The following is a 20,099-nucleotide window of genomic DNA, read 5'->3' on the forward strand; positions in this document are numbered from 1 at the left end:
GCAATCAGTGTCAATACCAGTAATGATTTCTTTTAAAGAAACTTCATCTGCTCTTATTGACCTCATAGTCACAGGAAATGACGTGCACATGGTATTTTTACCTTATGATCGCACTTGCAAAAAATAAACAACTTTTTGTGCGTTAAATAACCTACGTGTGAGTTAAATGGGATATAGTATGTGAACATCTGACTCACTGAGACTGTTCAGCTCTCTGTATTATCAATAACATCTGTTTGAAAACAAAAACTCTGTGTATTTAATTGATAATGTATCATTAACTGAACAACTCTTGGAGAGACTAGTGTCGTTGACATTGATTTGAGTAAATGTAGGATTCTGCACATTCAGTACATTCAGTACAACGTTATTCCATTTTCATGCATTGACTCAATAAAAAATAATGTTTCATAAAAATAAATAGTAGACTGATACTTACAGAATATCTATAAATCCTTAAAATACAACTTTCCGAAGTTCACCAGTCGGTGTTCTATGTAATGAATGTACTTGTCTCCAAGCAAATTCTTGTTATCATACACAAAACCAACCAATCATTACATGACAACAAGCCATGTTATTAAGTGTTGACCGTATCTGGCAAGCTATTGGCGTGTACAGACAAATACTACAATGGATATTCAACTGACTTAGTTACAACATGCTTATCTCTTTCTTCAGGTTTACTTGAGTGAACAACATGGCTGATGGAGAGAATAACTCTGAAAAATAAATAAATTCAAATAATAACGGAAATGTGTAGTGCTGGCATGCAAGTATCAGTGTGTAATAATAGTTACCTAAGTCTAGGTTTCCGTCAAGTTAGTTATACAGGTAGGTAGCTCAGGGGAGTGTGTTTTGGGTTGTGGGATTTTAATGTAGATTTATCGATTTTAGTCATATCAATACGATGTCAGCAGTGTGGCAGTTTATAGTGACGTCTAGCACTGGGGCATTACGCCGCAGACATGTAGTAGGTGCTAGTGAGAGGCAGCTGCTAAGTATCACTTTTATAAACCAATTGTATGATTCTGCTGGGTTCAAACCCGCGACCACTAGCATCGAGGTACTATAGCCATCTAGCTAGCTCACAATCATCTGTTTACTACTAACCACCACCACTCCTACTACTACCGTATTCCTACTTATGGTGGCGCTAGAAGTGTCGTATTTTGCAGGGGGAGGGGGGGTAGAATTGTAAAGAAAAAGAATTTCCCCGGCTTTCCTCACTAGGTCTACTGGCTATTTAAAAAAGACCTTGTGTATTTTAGGTATAAACCTTTACTTCCCTTTGTTTCGGTGTATGATTTATTGGTGTAATATGAGGTTACAGAGTATACAGCTTGGCCTTACTCCAGATCTGTATCTTTCAAAAAAGGTGCTAGCTCCACTTGGTCATTTTCACTTCCTGAACTTCAGAGGTAAACTGTATGAAGAAGAGCCGATAACTTTTTTTAAAAATAATATTACTACTAATACTACTACTACTAATACTACTACTACTATCTTTTTGCTACTACAACTACCGTACTGCTACTATTACGTCAGAACTATTACTACTACTACTGCTACCGTATTGCTACCCTTACGTCAGAACTATTACTACTACTATTATTAATTTATTGATACTGAGATGCTGTTGCAGCTGTTACTAGTACGTGTGACATATAGAAATTAACAACTGGTACGTGCATACCATTACCAGTACGAGTTACATATAGAAATTACCGACTGGTTCATGCATAATGTTACCACTACGAACTACATATATAAATTACCGACTGGTATATGCATAGTGTTACCAGTACGAGTTACATATAGAAATTACCAACTGGTACATGCATAGTGTTATCACTACGAGTTACATATAGAAATTGCCTACTGGTACATGCATACTAGATCAATACTTTTTCTATTTTAATATTAATAAAGACAAGGTGTGGAGAATTATGACGACACGACGAACAATAACATATAGAAGTTACCAACACATACATACATACATACATACATATATACATACATATATTTATTATTATTCTCTCGTGCCTTAATGATCCAGCGTTACCCGAAAACAATGGTTCCAATTACTTGTCGACCGCTAAAGCCTCACATCCATATAAAAGGAAATATGGCCTTCCCTTACTGGGGTGATGGAGCGAATAAGGCAAAAATCACATATAACGGCATCAGGCTGTAATTGTAAGGAATTTTTTAAATATCCACTCTGTGTTATATCAACCTAATTTTGATGGCAGTATCTTTATATAAAGCATTTATTCGGATTTTTAATCGCAGGTCAGCTGGGTTATCTTTATATAAATCATTAATTTGGAATAGTAATCGACGGTTAGCTAGGTCATCTTTTATATAAAGCATTCATTCCGATTCGTAATCGAAGGCTAGTTAGGGTGTTACCGACTAGGTAAAGCCGGGTGGATTACATCTCCTTCAGAAGGGAATTTAGGGGTCTGGTCGCTTGTGAATCGATTTGTTCGATGCAAAATCGAAAATTCCCAGGCCTTACATATTCTACAGTCAGAACTTAGCTAAGGCTTGGAATTTGGATGTCTTTTGGAATATGTGAACAATATTGGACAACTTGGAAAAAATGTGAAAATCCTAAATCATCATAAGAGGATAAACGTATGTAAACAGGATAATTATTCACACCAAAATGGATATGTTATTGATACCAGGGAAAATGCTTTATTCACAATTTATCCACAATTTGCTGCTTAACCGGAATTTGGTAACTTGTGCCACCTTCCATACGGGCTCATTAGTCTCGACCTGTCCTGCGCATGCCCATTGAGTTTTATGCGATGACAGCGACTGAGGACGGGTTCATTGAGTAATCTATATGACGAAGTCCAGTATGTTGTATAAGAAGCTGTGACGTCTATTAAATATCATCTCTAGTGATCACACGTTATCTCCATAATCGGCTCCCATCTAGAAAATGTCTCCTTATCATGTCAAACTTGTGACTTTCCAAATCATCAGGAGGCTACCCGTACATGTATACGCATCTGTAATCAGCTGATCTTTGCTTCCGGCAGCCTTTATGAGGGTAATTTTAACTGCTTTTCTTCCCATCAGAAAATTGTATATCGTTTAAAAAAAAACAAAAACCAGTTTAGCCTTCCCCATTCCCGTGAAGTCAGATTTACTTGATTCCGTAATTATTATCAACGTATTCATTCTGAATCAATTGGGTCATTCTCATGATTACGGTATCGGTTGACTCGGGTTTTGCTGACCGTATTATACCGGGTTTGGCGACTGATTCATGCTATTTCCAAATCGCTTGTATATAGTGTTGTATGGTGATCTTGCAAGTCGTTGATTGTAGTAATTGACAAAGAGACTTGGTCCTGATTTTGAAGGATGCAATTACCGTAAAGACTAGAAAACTGCCTGTTTCATTACTCTCTAAGTTGTGTGCAGGGTCCTTGCAAAACCTTAACTAAAATTAAGAAGATGCATTTATCTTTTTTTTTTTAATTTATTTATATCTTTTACTGAACAGTGTGTAATATTTTCTATCATAATATAGCAGCTAAAAGGAAATCATTGCAAACTATTTGTCTCCAATATTCTCATGATTTGTGCATACTATTCATGTTAAAAAATAATGACTTGTAATAATGTATTCATTTCAAAAGGTAAATACTAGCTTAAAGTACATCATTAAGTGTGGCATAGGTTGATGCGGAATCAAATTATTATAAAAGAGAAGAATTATTATCAAATAACCCAATTATATTTAATTTGGATATTGATGGAGTGCAGCCAGCGCTGTGACTCCTCAAATTTAACAAGCTGCATAGAAATTAATATGTGGTAAATGTCATTGATGGCACTAATTCCTGTTGTGAGTCTATGGTCTTAAACTAAGTAATGGAAAAAATCCATCATGTTATGAGTTAATGGTCCTAAACTAAGTAACAGAAAACAGTAAAACCAATAAAGTATTATTAGATTTAGCAAATGATTTATTTCCATACAATACAAAGTGAAAATTTAAAAAGCAACTTACAATATTGTGATTTAAATCTCAAATAGTCCTAAAATATTATGTCACAGTACAAACATTTAGATTATTCTGAATGAATTTCATTGGTGTTCCAAATAAATTCCAGTCTTGTATGTGTTATATGCCATTATCCTGGAATAGTGTTGATTTGCTAACAGTCTTGATGTATCACAGTGATAAAATCTAAAATGTTCATGTATGAAATCACAATAATTCCATAGTGTAATTTAGCAACTGATATTAAGATATGGAATGAGTAATTCTGAAATAAACAACCTTTTTATAAAAAGCTAAGACACAACAACAGAACCAGGATAATGTCCAATTTTTCTTCAAATTCAAAACTAACTTGCTTCTAGAATATACTTGATTTCTAAAACAAGTAGACTTTAACCTCAGTAAAAATAAAAATGGAACCATGTATTTGTGTGCTTGTATCATTGCTCAGTATTTCTGCTTATGGCATGGTTTGATGTGTGTGCTTATGGCATGGCTCAATGCCTGTGTGTGCTTATGGCATGGCTCAATGTCTGACTGTGCTTATGGCATGGTTCCATATATTTGTGTGCTTGTATCATTGCTCAGTATTTCTGCTTATGGCATGGTTTGATGTGTGTGATTATGGCATGGCACATTGCCTGTGTGTGCTTATGACATGGCTTAATGTCTGTGTGTTTTTATGGCATGGTTCTATGTCTGTGGGTGCTTATGGCATGCCTCAATGCCTAATTCAATAGGTGTGCTTATGGCATGGCTCAATGTCTGTGTGCCTATGGCATCATTCAGTGGGTGTTCTTATGGCATAGCTCAATGTCTGTGTGTGCTTATGGCATGGCTCAATGTCTGTGTGTGCTTATGACATCACTCAATATTTGTGCTTATGGCATGGCTCAATGTCTGTGTGTGTGCTTATGATATTGTTCAGTGTCTGTGCTTATGCATGGCTCAGTATATGTGTGTGCTTATGGCATGTTCAGTATAGGTGTGTGCTCATGTCATGGGTCAATGCCTGTGTGTGCTTATGGCATGGCTCAATGTTGTTTGTGTGTTTATGGCATGGCTAAATGTATGAATGTTTTTATATCATGGCTGAATGTCTGTGTTTATGGCATGTCTTGATGGCTGTGTGTGTATGGCATGTCTTGATGGCTGTGTGTGCTTATGACATGGCTCAGTGTCTGTGTGTGCTTATGACATGACTTAATGTTTCTTGTGTGTTTATAGCATGTCTCAATGTCTGAATGTTTTTATATCATGGCTGAATGTCATTGTGTGTATATGGTATTTCTTGATCTCTGTGTGAGCTTATCACATGGCTTAATGTTTCTTGTGTGTTTATGGCATGGCTCAATGTCTGAATAGGTTTATATCATGACTCAGCGTCTCTGTGTGTATGGCATGTCTTGATGGCTGTGTGTGCTTATCACATAGCTCAGTGTTTGTGTGTGCTTATGGTACGGTTCAGTGTCTGTAGGTTTATGGCATGGTTTCCATTTATCTGTGTGCAGACGGCTTAGTTTCCAAGTCTTTGTGTGTTTATGGCATGGTTCAGTATCTTTCTGTGCTTTTAGCAGCTTAAAGTATGTTCAATGTCTGTTTGAGCTCTTGGCATGGTTAATTGTACGTGTGCTTAATGCATGTTCAATGTCTGTTTGTGCTTGTGGCATGGCTAATTGTATGTGTGTGCCTAAAGCATGTGCAATGTCTGTTTGTGCTTGTGGCATGGTTAATTGTATGTGTGTTTAAAGCATGTTCAATGTCTATTTGTGCTTGTGGCATGGCTAATTGTATGTGTGTGCTTCAAGCACGTGCAATGTCTCTTTGTAGTTGTGGCATGGTTAATTGTATGTGTGTGCTTAAAGCATGTGCAATGTCTGTTTATAGATGTGTCATGGTTAATTGTATGTGTTTGCTTAACGCATGTGCAATGTCTGTCTGTGCTTTTGGCATGGTTAGTTGTATGTGTGTGCTTAAAGCATGTGCAATGTCTGTTTGTGCTTGTGGCATGGCTAATTGTATGTGTGTGCTTAAAGCATGTGCAGTGTCTGTTTCTGCTTGTGGCATGGTTAATTATATGTGTGTGCTTAAAGCATGTGCAATGTCTGTTTGTAGTTGTGGCATGGTTAATTGTATGTGTGTGCTTAAAGCATGTGCAATGTCTGTTTGTAGATGTGGCATGGTTAATTGTATGTGTGTGCTTAAAGCATGTGCAATGTCTGTTTGTGATTGTGACATGGTTAATTGTATGTGTGTACTTAAAGCATGTGCAGTGTCTGTTTGTGCTTGTGTCATGTTTAATTGTTTTTGTTTGCTTAAAGCATGTACAATGTCTGTTTGGGGTCCCCAAGTGGCAGAGTGGTCTAAAGCACTCTCCGTTATGGATCAGTACCATCTCATCTCTGTCTTTGTAGGATCAAGTCTCGGATTCAGTCAATGTGGGTATGAGAGAAAGATTGCCAGTAGCTTCTCGAGGGTTGTTGGTTCTTTCCAGGGATTTTCAGGGTTCTTCCTCCACCTGCAGCAATAACAGCAACAATGTCTGTGGTTGTGGCATGGTTAATTGTATGTGTGTGTTTAAAGCATATTCAATCTCTGTTTGTGGTTGTGTCATGGTTAATTGTATGTGTGTGCTTAAAGCATGTTCGATGTCTGTTTGTGGTTGTGGCATGGTTAATTGTATGTTTGTGCTTAAAGCATATTCAGTCTCTGTTTGTGGTTGTGGCATGGACGGTTAATTGTATGTTTGTGCTTAAAGCATATTCAATCTCTGTTTGTGGTTGTGGCATGGTTAATTGTATGTGTGTGCTTAAAGCATGTTCAATCTCTGTGGTTGTGGCATGGTTAATTGTATGTGTGTTCTTAAAGCATATTCAATCTCTGTTTGTGGTTGTGGCATGGCTAATTGTATGTGTGTGCTTAAAGCATATTCAATCTCTGTTTGTGGTTGTCATGGTTAATTGTAAGTGTGTGCTTAAAGCTTATTCAATTTCTGTTTGTGGTTGTGTCATGGTTAATAGTATGTGTGTGTTTAAAGCATGCTCAGTGTCTGTTTGTGGTTGTGGCATGGTTAATTGTATGTGTGTGCTTAATACATGTTCATTGTCTGTTTGTGGTTGTGGCATGGTTAATTGTATGTGTGTGCATAAAGCATGTTCAATGCATGTTTGTGGTTGTGTCATGGTTAATTGTATGTGTGTGCATAAAGCATGTTCAATGTCTGCTTGTGGTTGTGGCATGGTTAATTGTATGTGTGTGCATAAAGCATGTTCAGTGTATGTTTGTGGTTGTGTCATGGTTAATTGTATGTGTGTGCTTAAAGCATGTTCAATCTCTGTTTGTGGTTGTGTCATGGTTAATTGTATATGTGTATTTAAAGCATATTCAATGTCTGTGTTGGGTCATGGTTAATTGTATGTGTGGACTTAAAGCATGTGCAATGTATGTTTGTGGTTGTGTCATGGTTAATTGTATGTGTGTGCTTAAAGCATGTTCAGTGTCTGTGGTTGTGTCATGGTTAATTGTATGTGTGTGCTTAAAGCATATTCAATCTGTGTTTGTGGTTGTGTCATGGTTAATTGTATGTGTGTGCTTAAAGCATGTTCAGTGTCTGTTTGTCATTGTGGTATGGTTAATTGAATGTGTGTGCTTAAAGCATATTCAATCTCTGTTTGTGGTTGTGTCATGGTTAATTGTATGTGTGTGCTTAATGCATGTTCAATGTCTGTTTGTGGTTGTGGCATGGTTCTGTGTATTTACTGATGGCTTTGTTCAATGTCTGTATATGCGTATGGTCAAGTTCCATATCTGTATGTACCTATGGCATGTTTTCTTGTCTATTATATGTATCATTTGATGAGCACTTTAGATCTTAACAGACAAGGAAATTAAAACAGCTGTCATTTGATTGTTGGTTCCTAATGAACATTTGGATCAAAAGCATGCACGATTTGATACCTCTCAGATAATTATTACACAGCAGTGTTAATTTGATACCGCTCAGATAATTATTACACAGCAGTGTTAATCGATTGTATTAAAAATCATTGCATGATGTTTGGAACACTTGTATATTATCATTTGCCCTACATAGAACAATATTACCAAGATTTTGGGATTATTAGCTGTTTTTCAGTCTTGTTTTCATATGTGTACTATTCTAATTTGTTCTATTCTACTATTTGTACTGTTGTACTGTTTCTGCTGTTTATTGTTTTATCATTGTAGCATTGTTCTTTTTGACTTTTCTTCTCATCTGATATTTGTACTGTTTGTATTATTCTGCTATAGGTACTGGCTGTGTCATACCATAGACTTACAAGAATGGTACTAACAGCTTCCTCACTTGGCACTCAGCATTAAGAGGTGTGAAGTATGACTTTGATATTTGCCGTATCATAGGTTGCATTCTTATGATCATTCTGGCCATCAGCTCCTGAACTGTCCTGTTTATGCAGGGTGGAGTCAGTAAGTAAATTCTTCATGAGGTCTCATACACGCTAATTTGTCTATGCAGGATGAAGTTGATTAAGTACTGTCTCACCTAACAAGAGGGTACAGCCAGGGGTTAAATGAGATCACGTCACAAGAGTGTACAACCAATGGCTAAGTGAGATGACATCACACATCACAAGAGTGTACTACCAATGGCTAAGTAAGATGAGATCACAAGAGTGTACAACCAATGATTAAATGAGACGACATCACAAGAGTGTACAACCAATGATTAAGTGAGATGACATCACAAGAGTGTACAACCAATGATTAGGTGAGATGACATCACAGGAGTGTACTACCAATGGCTAAATGAGACGACATCACAAGAGTGTACTACCAGTGATTAAGTGAGACAACATCACAAGACTGTACTACCAATGGCTAAATGAGACGACATCACAAGAGTGTACTACCAATGATTAAGTGAGACAACATCACAGGAGTGTACTACCAATGGCTAAATGAGACGACATCACAAGAGTGTACAACCAATGATTAAGTGAGACGACATCACAAGAGTGTACTACCAATGGCTAAATGAGACGACATCACAAGAGTGTACTACCAATGATTAAGTGAGACAACATCTCAAGACTGTACTACCAATGGCTAAATGAGACGACATCACAAGAGTGTACAACCAATGGTTAAGTGAAATGACATCACAAGAGTGTACAACCAATGATTAGGTGAGATGACATCACAGGAGTGTACTACCAATGGCTAAATGAGACGACATCACAGGAGTGTACAACCAATGATTAAGTGAGACAACATCACAAGAGTGTACTACCAACGATTAAGTGAGACGACATCACAAGAGCGTACAACCAATTATTAAGTGAGGCGACATCACAAGAGTGTATTAACAGTGGCTAAGTAAGATGAGATCACAAGAGTGTACAACCAATGGCTAAGTGAGATGACATCACAAGAGTGTACAACCAATGATTAAGTGAGATGACATCACAAGAGTGTACTACCAATGGCTATGACAGATTTTATTTAAAGTTGGAGTTGCATTAAACATTACAAATAGAGACATTATCTTGCTATAGCTATTTTACCAACTATTTACATGCATACCATTTACATGCATACCATTTACATATATACCATTTACATTCATACCATTTACATGCGGACCTTTTACATGCAGGCCATTTTTATGCAGGCCATATACATGCAGATAATTTACATGGATACCATTTACATGAAGACCATTTACATGCATGCAATTAACATGCATACCATTTACATGCATGCATACCATTTACATGCATACTGATTACATGTAGACCATTAACATGCATACTGATTACATGTAGACCATTTACATGCAGACCATTTCCATCCATACCGATTACATGTATACCATTTACATGCACACCATTTACATGCATAACTTTTGTATGCATATCATTTACACGGAGACCATTTAGATTCAGAGCATGTACATGCAGACCATTTACATGCATACCGATTACATGCAAACCATTTACATGCATACCATTTACAAGTATACCATTTACATGCAAACCGATTACATGCATACCATTTACATGCATGCAATTAACATGCATGCTATTCACATACAGACCATTTACATGCAGACCATTTACATGAAGACTATTTACATGCATACCAATTACATGTATATGATTTACATGCATACAATTTATATGTATACCATTTACTTGCAGACCACTTACATGTATAACATTTATATGTATACCATTTATGTGCATACCAATTACATTATGGCCATCTTTATGCAGGCCATTTACATGCGGAATATTTACATGTATACCATTTACATGCAGGCATATTACATGCATACCATATACATGCAGACCTTTTACATACAGACCATTAGGATGCCATTTACATCCATAACTTTTACATGCATGCCGTTTACATGTACACCATTTACAGGAATATCATTTACAAGCATGCCATGTACTTGGAGACCATTTGCATGCATACCATTTGCATGCATACCATTAACATGAATGCATACAATTTACATATACCATTCATATGGTCACCATTTATATGCATACCAATTACATGCTTACCATTTACATTTACCATTTACATGCAGACCACTTAAATGCATACAATTTACATTTACCATTTACATGCATACCATTTACATGTATACCATTTACAAGCATGCCATTTACATGTAGACCATTTACATGCAGACCACTTAAATGCATACAATTTGCATGTACCACCATTTATATGCAGACCATTAGCATGCATACCATTCACATGCATACCATTCACATGCGTACCATTTACATGCATACCATTTATATGCATACCATTCACACGCATACCAATTACATGCATGACATTTACATGCATACCATTTACATGTAGCACCATTTACATGCAGACCATTAGCATGCATACCATTCACATGCGTACCAATTACATGCATACCATTTACATGTAGCACCATTGACATGCAGACCATTAGCATGCATACCATTTACATGCGTACCATTCACATGCATGCCATTTACATACAGACCATTATGATGCCGTTTACATGCATAACTTTTACATGCGTACCATTTAAATGTACACCATTTACATCCAGTCTTTTTACATGGAAACCATTAGTATGCATACCATTAGCATGCATGCCATTTACAGGAATACCATTTACAAGCATGCCATGTACTTGTAGATCATCTTCATGCATACCATTTACATGCATACCATTAACATGAATGCATACAATTTACATATACCATTCACATGGCTACCATTTACATGCATACCATTTACATGCATACCATTAACATGAATGCATACAATTTACATATACCATTCACATGGCTACCATTTCCATGCATACCAATTACATGCATACCATTTACATGCATACCATTAACATGAATGCATACAATTTACATGTACCATTCATATTACATGCGTACCATTTACATGCCGAACATTTCCATGTATACCATTTCCATGTATACCATTTACATGTATACCAATTACATGCATACCATTAACATGAATGCATACAATTTACATATACCATTCACATGGCTACCATTTACATGCATACCAATTACATGCTTACCATTTACATGCGGAACATTTCCATGTATACCATTTACATGTATACCATTTACATGTATACCAATTACATGCATACCATTTACGTGCATGCCATTTACATGCATACCAATTGCATGCTTAACATTTACATGCAGACTATTTACATGCAGACCAGTTACATGCATACCAATTACATGTAGACCAGTTACATGCATACCAATTACATGCATACCATTTACAAGCATACCATTTACATGTATACCATATACATGTGTATTATTTACATGCAGGCCAATTACATGCAGACCATTTACATGCATACCATTTACATGCATACCGATTACATGCAGACCATTTACATGCACGCATACCATTTACATGCATACCGATTACATGTATACCATTTACATGTGTATTATTTACATGCAGGCCAATTACATGCAGACCATTTACATGCATACCAATTACATGCATACCGATTACATGTAGACCATTTACATGCATGCATACCATTTACATGCATACCGATTACATGTAGACCATGTACATGCGGACCATTTACATGCATACCAAATACATGTATACCATTTACCTGCATACCATTTACATGCATAACTTTTACATGCATATCATTTACATGCAGACCATTAGCATGCATACCATTTACATATAGACCATTGGTGTGGATACCATTCACATGCATACCATTTACATGCATACCATTTACATGCAGACCATTAGCATGCATACCATTTACGTATAGACCATTGGTGTGGATACCATTCACATGCATACCAGTTACATGCATACCATTTACATGCATACCATTCACATGCATACCAAATATATGCATACCATTTTCATGCAGTCCATTTACATGTAGACCATTTACATGCAGACCATTAGGATGCATGCCATTAACATGCAGACCATTAGCATGCCGTTTACATGCATACCTTTTACATGCACACCATTTACATGCAGTCCTTTAACATGCAGACCATTAGCATGCATACCATTAGCATGCATACCATGTACATGCATGCCAATTACAGGAATACCATTTACATGAATGCATACAATTTACATATACCATTTACATGCCTAACATTTCCATGTATACCAATTGCATGCATAACATTTATATGCATACCATTTACATGCATGACATTTACATGTGGAGCATTTACATGCAGAACATGCGTACCATTTACATGCAGACCATTTACATGCATACCATTAATATGAAGACAAATTTACATGCATACCATTTACATGCATACCATTTACTTGCAGACCATTTACATGCATGCCAGTTACATGTAGACCATTTACATGCAGACCATTTACATGTGTACTATTTATATGCAGACCATTTAAATGCATACCATTTGCATACATGCATACCATTTACATGCATGCCAATTACATGTAGACCATTTACATGCAGAACATTTACATGTATATCATATACATGCAGAGCATTTACATGCATGCCAAGTACATGCATGTCATTTACATGCATACCATTTACATGAATTCCTTTTACATTGATGTTATTTACATGTAGACCATTTACATGCATACATACCAATTACATGCATGCCATTTAAATGCATACCATTTACATTCATACAAATTACATCTAGACCAATTACATGCATGCCAATTACATGTAGACTGTTTACATGCATAATATTTACATTCGTGCTAATTACATGCATACCAATTACACGCATATCAATTACATGCATATGATTTACATGCATATGATTTACTTGCAGACCATTTAAATGCATACCATTTGCATGCATGCATACCAATTACATGGATACTATTTACATGCATACCATTTACTTGCAGACCAATTACATGCTTGCCATTTACATGCATACCAATTACATGCTTACCATTTACATGCATACAATTTATATGCAGACCATTTACATGCAATCCATTAACATGCAGATGATTTAAATGCATTCCTTTTACATGCATACCAATTACATCCATGCCATTTACATGGAGACCATTTACATGCATACCATTTACATGCATGCCATTTAGATCCATACCATTTACATGTATACCATTTACATGCACACCATTTACATGCATGCCATTTACATGCATACCATTTACATGCATACCATTTACATACATACCAGTTTCCTGTATACCATATACATGTACACCCATACCATTTACATGCATACCATTTACATGCAGACCATTAACATATATATCATATACCTACATGCCATTTACATGTATACCATTTACATGCATACCATTTACATGCAGACCATTTACATGCAGTTCATTTACATGCATACCATTTACATGCAGACCATTTACATCCATACATTTACATGCAGACCATTTACATCCATACCATTTACATGCATACCATTTACATGTATACCATTTGCATGCATGCCATTTACATGTATACCATTTAGATGTATAACATTTATGTGTACTATTTACATGTATGCCATTTTTATTTGTACCATTTCCAAGCATGCCATTTACATGCATACCATTTACATGCATAACAATTACATGCATACCAATTACATGCATAACATTTACATGCATACCATTTTCATTTATACCATTTACATGCAGACCATTCACATGCCTACCATTTACATGTTCATCTCTCATAGTGTTATTTATATCGTATTTGTATTATATGTTTGTTTTTTTGTTCCTTTTATGGTATGGTTAATTTTATTATGGACTTGACCTTATTGAAAAGCAAGTTCATTTTCTACCTGACCTGAATCATTGTATTGTAAGCAGTGTGTTTATCTCAATCTGAATCCATGACATTGGAAATTCAAAATGAAAGTTTCCATTAGATATTTGGTTTGTTGTTAAATGCTAATTGTGACCTGAGGTCCAATAGATGACTGTGTGACAATGTATAATAAAACTTTATGACATTTACATTAATCATAATGTCATTTACTGAAGAATTCTTTGCTCTGTCTTCACCTTGCTGAGTACATAAAAAGGAGGATTCTTTGCTCTGTCTTCACCTTGCTGAGTACATAAAAAGGAGGATTCTTTGCTCTGTCTTCACCTTTCTGAGTACATAAAAAGGAGGATTTTTTGCTCTGTCTTCACCTTGCTGAGTACATAAAAAGGAGGATTCTTTGCTCTGTCTTCACCTTGCTGAGTACATAAAAAAGAGGATTCTTTGTTCTGTCTTCATCTTGCTGTGTACATAAAAAGAAGGATTCTTTGCTCTGTCTTCATCTTGCTGTGTACATAAAAAGAAGGATTATTTGCTCTGTCTTCACCTTGCTGAGTACATAAGAAGGAGGATTCTTTGCTCTGTCTTCACCTTGCTGTGTACATAAAAAGGAGGATTCTTTGCTCTGCAGTCATCTTGCAGAGTACTGTTGTGCAAGGGTACTCCATTTGAAATTGTCACATCAATGTGGTCCAAGTCATGTTTTACTGTTTGGTAAGCAGAATATATTTGGACATCCATTAGTGTCACAAATACTGGGGCTGAGTACTGCTTTAATGCTTGGTAAGGAAATAAGTGTCATGAGTCAGGAATACTGTTCTGCTGTTAGTCACAGACACTATTTTTAAGTGCCATGACTCAGGAGGCAGAATATTGTTTTACTATTAGACATCAACACTCCTTTTCAAATTGTCATTATTATGCGATCAGAAGTACTGTTTAAGTGCTTGTAATGGAAATTCATTTTGGGTATCATGACTATGGGGTCATGAATATTATTGTACTGTTGGCATGGACACTTGTTTAGGGTGTCATGAATACTACTGTACTGTTGACATGGATACTTATTTTGAGTCTTGTGAATACTACTGTACTGTTGACATGGATACTTAGTTTGGGTGTCATGAATAATACTGTACTGTTGACATGGATACTTATTTTGGGTGTCACAAATACCAGTGTACTGTTGTCATGGACACTTATTTTGGGTGTCATGAATACTAGTGTACTGTTGTCATGGACACTTATTTTGGGTGTCATGAATACTACTGTACTGTTGGCATGGAAGCTTATTTTGGGTGTCATAAATACTACTGTACTTTTGGCATGCACACTTATTTTGGGAGTGTCATGACTGGGGGGGTCATGAATGTTATTGTACTGTTGGCATGGACACTTATTTTGGGAGTGTCATGACTGGGGGTCAGGAATACTGTTTTGTTGTTTGGCAAGGACAGTCCATATAGAAGTGCAGTTATTCTGATTACAGGATTACTGTTTTACTGTTAACCCAGGCATTGGAAGTATCATGACCAGAAGGTTATAGTATTGCTTTACCCTAACACAAGGACACTCCATTTGGAAGTGACATTTCTATAGGGTTAGGAGTACTGTTTTGCTGTTAGCCATAGATACTCAAATTGGAAGTGTCGTGACTATGACGTAATTAGTTCTGTTTTACTGATTGCCATAGTCACACTGTCTGGAAGTGTCATGACTATGATATCAGAAATACTGATTTTTCTGTTAGACATGGAATCTCGATTTGGAAATGTCATAACTTTGGGGTTATAATATTATGTTACTGTTGGGCTATTCAGCTTGTCCCAAATGTCAGGTAACTACACTAAAAGTATCACAGATCTATTTGAGCCAATCCTCTTGTCCCAAATGTCAGGTAACTACACTAAAAGTATCATAGATTTATTTGAGCCAATCAGCTTGTACCAAATGCCAGTTAACTACACTTGAAGTATCACAGATCTATTTGAGCTAATCAGATTGTCCCAAATGCCAGGTAACTACACTTGAATTATCACAGATCTATTTGAGCCAATCCTCCTGTCCCAAATGCCAGTTACCTACACTTGAAGTATCACAGATCTATTTGAGCTAATCAGATTGTCCCAAATGCCAGGTAACTACACTTGAATTATCACAGATCTATTTGAGCCAATCCTCTTGTCCCAAATGCCAGTTCACTACATTTGAAGAATCACAGATTTATTTGAGCCAATCAGCTTCTATTGTATCAAATTGCAGTCATTAATAATTGAATCTCTAGCAAATTTTATTTTGTCTTCCTGAGTAGCTGTACCTAGTATTTCTTCCTGAGTAATTGTACCTAGTATTTCTTCCTGAGTAACTGTACCTAGTGTTTCTTCCTGAGTAACTGTACCAAGTATCAGCAACTGTACCAAGTATCAGCAACGGTACATAGTATCATGTGTCTGTTTGTATATGATATTCAGTTGTATACAAGAAACAAACTTTGTTTTTTCAGGCTTGTCAGTCAGCTGTGGTGTAGTAGTCTTTCTCAGTCAGCTGTGGTATATTAGTCTTTCCCAGTCAGCTATGGTGTAGCAGTCTTTCTCAGTCAGCTATGGTATATTAGTCTTTCCCAGTCAGCTATGGTGTAGCAGTCTTTCCTAGTCAGTTATGGTGTAGCAGTCTATCTTAGTCAACTATAGTGTAGTAGTCTTTCCCAGTCAGCTATGGTGTAGTACTCTTTCTCGGTCAGTTATGGTGTAGTAGCCTTTCCCAGTCAGATGTGGTGTATTAGTTTTTACCAGTCAGCTGTGGTGTAATAGTCTTTCTCAGTCAGCTATGGCTCAGTAGTCTTTCCCAGTCAGATGTGGTGTATTAGTCTTTCCCAGTCAGATGTGGTGTATTAGTCTTTCCCAGTCAGATGTGGTGTATTAGTCTTTCCCAGTCAGCTATGGTGTAGTAGTCTTTCCCAGTCAGCTATGGTGTAGTAGTCTTTCTCAGCTATGGTATTTTAGTTTTTCACAGTCAGATGTGGTGTTGTAGTCTTTCCCAGTCAGCTATGGTGTAGTAGTCTTTCCCAGTAAGATGTAGTGTAGTAGTCTTTCCCAGTCAGCTGTGGTGTAGTAGTCTTTCCCAGTCAGGTATGGTGTAGTAGTCTTTCCCAGTAAGATGTAGTGTAGTAGTCTTTCCCAGTCAGATATGGTGTAGTAGTCTCTCCTAGTGACCTATGATGTAGTAGTCTTTCCCAGTCAGCTATGGTGTAGTAGTCTTTCCCAGTAAGATGTAGTGTAGTAGTCTTTCCCAGTCAGCTGTGGTATAGTAGTCTTTCCCAGTCAGCTGTGGTGTAGTAGTCTTTCCCAGTCAGCTGTGGTGTAGTAGTCTTTCCCAGTCAGCTATGGTGTAGTAGTCTTTCCCAGTAAGATGTAGTGTAGTAGTCTTTCCCAGTCAGCTGTGGTGTAGTAGTCTTTCCCAGTCAGCTGTGGTGTAGTAGTCTTTCCAGTCAGATGTGGTGTAGTAGTCTTTCCCAGTCAGCTGTGGTGTAGTAGTCTTTCCCAGTCAGATGTGGTGTTGTAGTCTTTCCCAGTCAGATGTGGTATAGTAGTCTTTCCCAGTCAGCTATGGTGTAGTAGTCTTTCCCAGTAAGATGTAGTGTAGTAGTCTTTCCCAGTCAGCTGTGGTGTAGTAGTCTTTCCAGTCAGATGTGGTGTAGTAGTCTTTCCCAGTAAGATGTAGTGTAGTAGTCTTTCCCAGTCAGCTGTGGTGTAGTAGTCGTTCCCAGTCAGCTGTGGTGTAGTAGTCTTTCCCAGTCAGATGTGGTGTTGTAGTCTTTCCCAGTCAGATGTGGTGTAGTAGTCTTTCCCAGTCAGATGTGGTGTTGTAGTCTTTCCCAGTCAGATGTGGTGTAGTAGTCTTTCCCAGTCAGATGTGGTGTAGTAGTCTTTCCCAGTCAGATGTGGTGTTGTAGTATCCATCCAGAGACTGGTTATTGTGGTAAGTTTGGTATGAGACATTTGTTCTGTTGTCTCACTTTAGCTAAAACAATATGACAAATATTTGTCTGGTACCCTAGCCTCCTGTGCTGTTCTGCACTCAAGGCCAGGCATGACCTTTGAATGGCCGATATCTTGGGAGAAATTTACAGTTTGCAGAATAAATCCAAACAATGCATTCGCAATAAAGAAATAGGATTACATTATTTTTGTCAGCCGTGTCACCACCACCTTTTTCATTGCATTAGTCAAAACTGTGTCAATTAAAAAGGTTCGCATTCTTTGTCTAAAGTGTCACTATGCAGTATTGTCATTTTAAACCATTTTATGTGAGCAAGTTGGTACAGTGAGAGCATGGGACTGTTTGGTCGTGCTTAAATTGTGTCAGAGATGCTTTATTTGAATAAATGTTTTTCAGTTGTGTTTTACTGCTTGTTTTGTTTTACATTAAATTTCAACAAATGAATTTTCAACAAATGTTCTGTATTGACAAATGAATCCATGTTTATGGATTAATGGCCTTTTCTTTGTCGTGTGACGGAATGCATTACCCTAATATAGGTCACTCTGACTTACTTCTGTGACACCACCCTTGTAGTGAGGTTTATTACATTATACTCTGTGACATTACAGTTGTTGTGAGGTTCATTCGATTATACTACTCTAGGTCACTGTGACTTGCTTCTGTGACATTACACATGTTGTGAGGTTCATTCCATTATACTACCCCAGACCACTTTCAATTGCTTACGTGACATTGCCCCTGTTCTATGTTCATTCCATTATACCACCCCAGACCACTTTCAATTGCTTACGTGACATTGCCCCTGTTCTATGTTCATTACATCATACTACACCACACCACTGTGACTTGCTTCTGTGACACTGCCCATGTGACATTCATTGCATTCATGTGCTGGCTTGAATTCTTTTGTTTGCAGATGAGTGTTCATGTTTGATTTCATCATTTGTATTGTGTTGCAGCAACAACACTGAACATTATTTGAAACTACATTAATATTATGTGTATACAAATATTGTACTCAATACCTATGAATCGGCAATTGGAAATAAACAGTGATGCAGGGTATTAACTAGTGTACACTGTGCTCACCTGGACAATGCAACAATTATTTCCTTATGCCCAGCCCAATTAGTATGCTACTTCCCATGTTTCAGGGTGATGTATAGGTGCCAATTGAATGTCTTATTGTGGCTCAGTGTGCTGCCAAAGTACTAATTGAATGTCATGTCTTGCATTGGGGACATACCTTAGTGATGATTGAAAGTCTTATCTTGGACCATGGTACTGTCAAAGTGTTAATTGAATGTCCTATCTTGGATCAGGGTACTATCTAAGTGCTAATTGAATGTCTTGTCTTGGATCAGGGTAACCTCTAAATGCTCACTGAATGTCTTATCTTGGATCAGGGTAACCTCTAAGTGCTAACTGAATGCCTTATCTTGGATCATGGTACTACTCACATGCGAATTGAATGTTTTATCTTGGATCATGGTAATATCTAATTGCTAATTGAATTTCTGATCTTTTATCAGGGTACTATTCAGGTGATAATTGTAGATTTAATTGTGGATCAGGTTTCTATCTAAGTGCCATTTGTATGTTTTAATTTGAATCAGGCTATGTTGTGTTTATTTTTGATCAGGGTACTATGGAAGTGCTCATTGAATGTCTTATCCTCGATCAGGGTGCAATCTAAGTGATAATTCAAAGTGATAT

General features: G+C 36.9%; 1 protein-coding gene and 1 long non-coding RNA gene across 7 annotated transcripts in view; one reads left to right on the top strand and one right to left on the bottom strand.

Annotated features, from left to right (window-relative positions):
* The window catches only part of LOC149789950 (uncharacterized), a 125,098-nt gene extending 124,583 nt beyond the window's left edge, over positions 1-515 (bottom strand). For all 5 annotated transcript variants that reach the window (XM_089972027.1, XM_089972025.1, XM_089972026.1 and 2 more), the window contains exon 1: positions 440-515. The gene's annotated coding sequence lies outside the window, so the exon portion shown is untranslated. The remainder of the gene's footprint in view (positions 1-439) is intronic.
* Positions 516-2,821: 2,306 nt separating this feature from the next.
* On the top strand, positions 2,822-18,786 carry LOC149789952 (uncharacterized). Of its 2 annotated transcripts, XR_016423777.1 has the most exons (3): positions 2,822-3,073; positions 6,451-6,601; positions 8,327-18,786. It is a non-coding gene; the product is annotated as an uncharacterized LOC149789952 (long non-coding RNA). The 2 variants fall into 2 exon arrangements; XR_016423778.1 differs by lacking the exon at positions 6,451-6,601.
* Positions 18,787-20,099: the final 1,313 nt, after the last annotated feature.

This window comes from Sinohyriopsis cumingii, chromosome 10 (assembly GCF_028554795.1).
Source record: "Sinohyriopsis cumingii isolate HCF-2022 chromosome 10, ASM2855479v2, whole genome shotgun sequence".
NCBI classification, from domain to species: Eukaryota; Metazoa; Mollusca; class Bivalvia; order Unionida; family Unionidae; genus Sinohyriopsis; species Sinohyriopsis cumingii.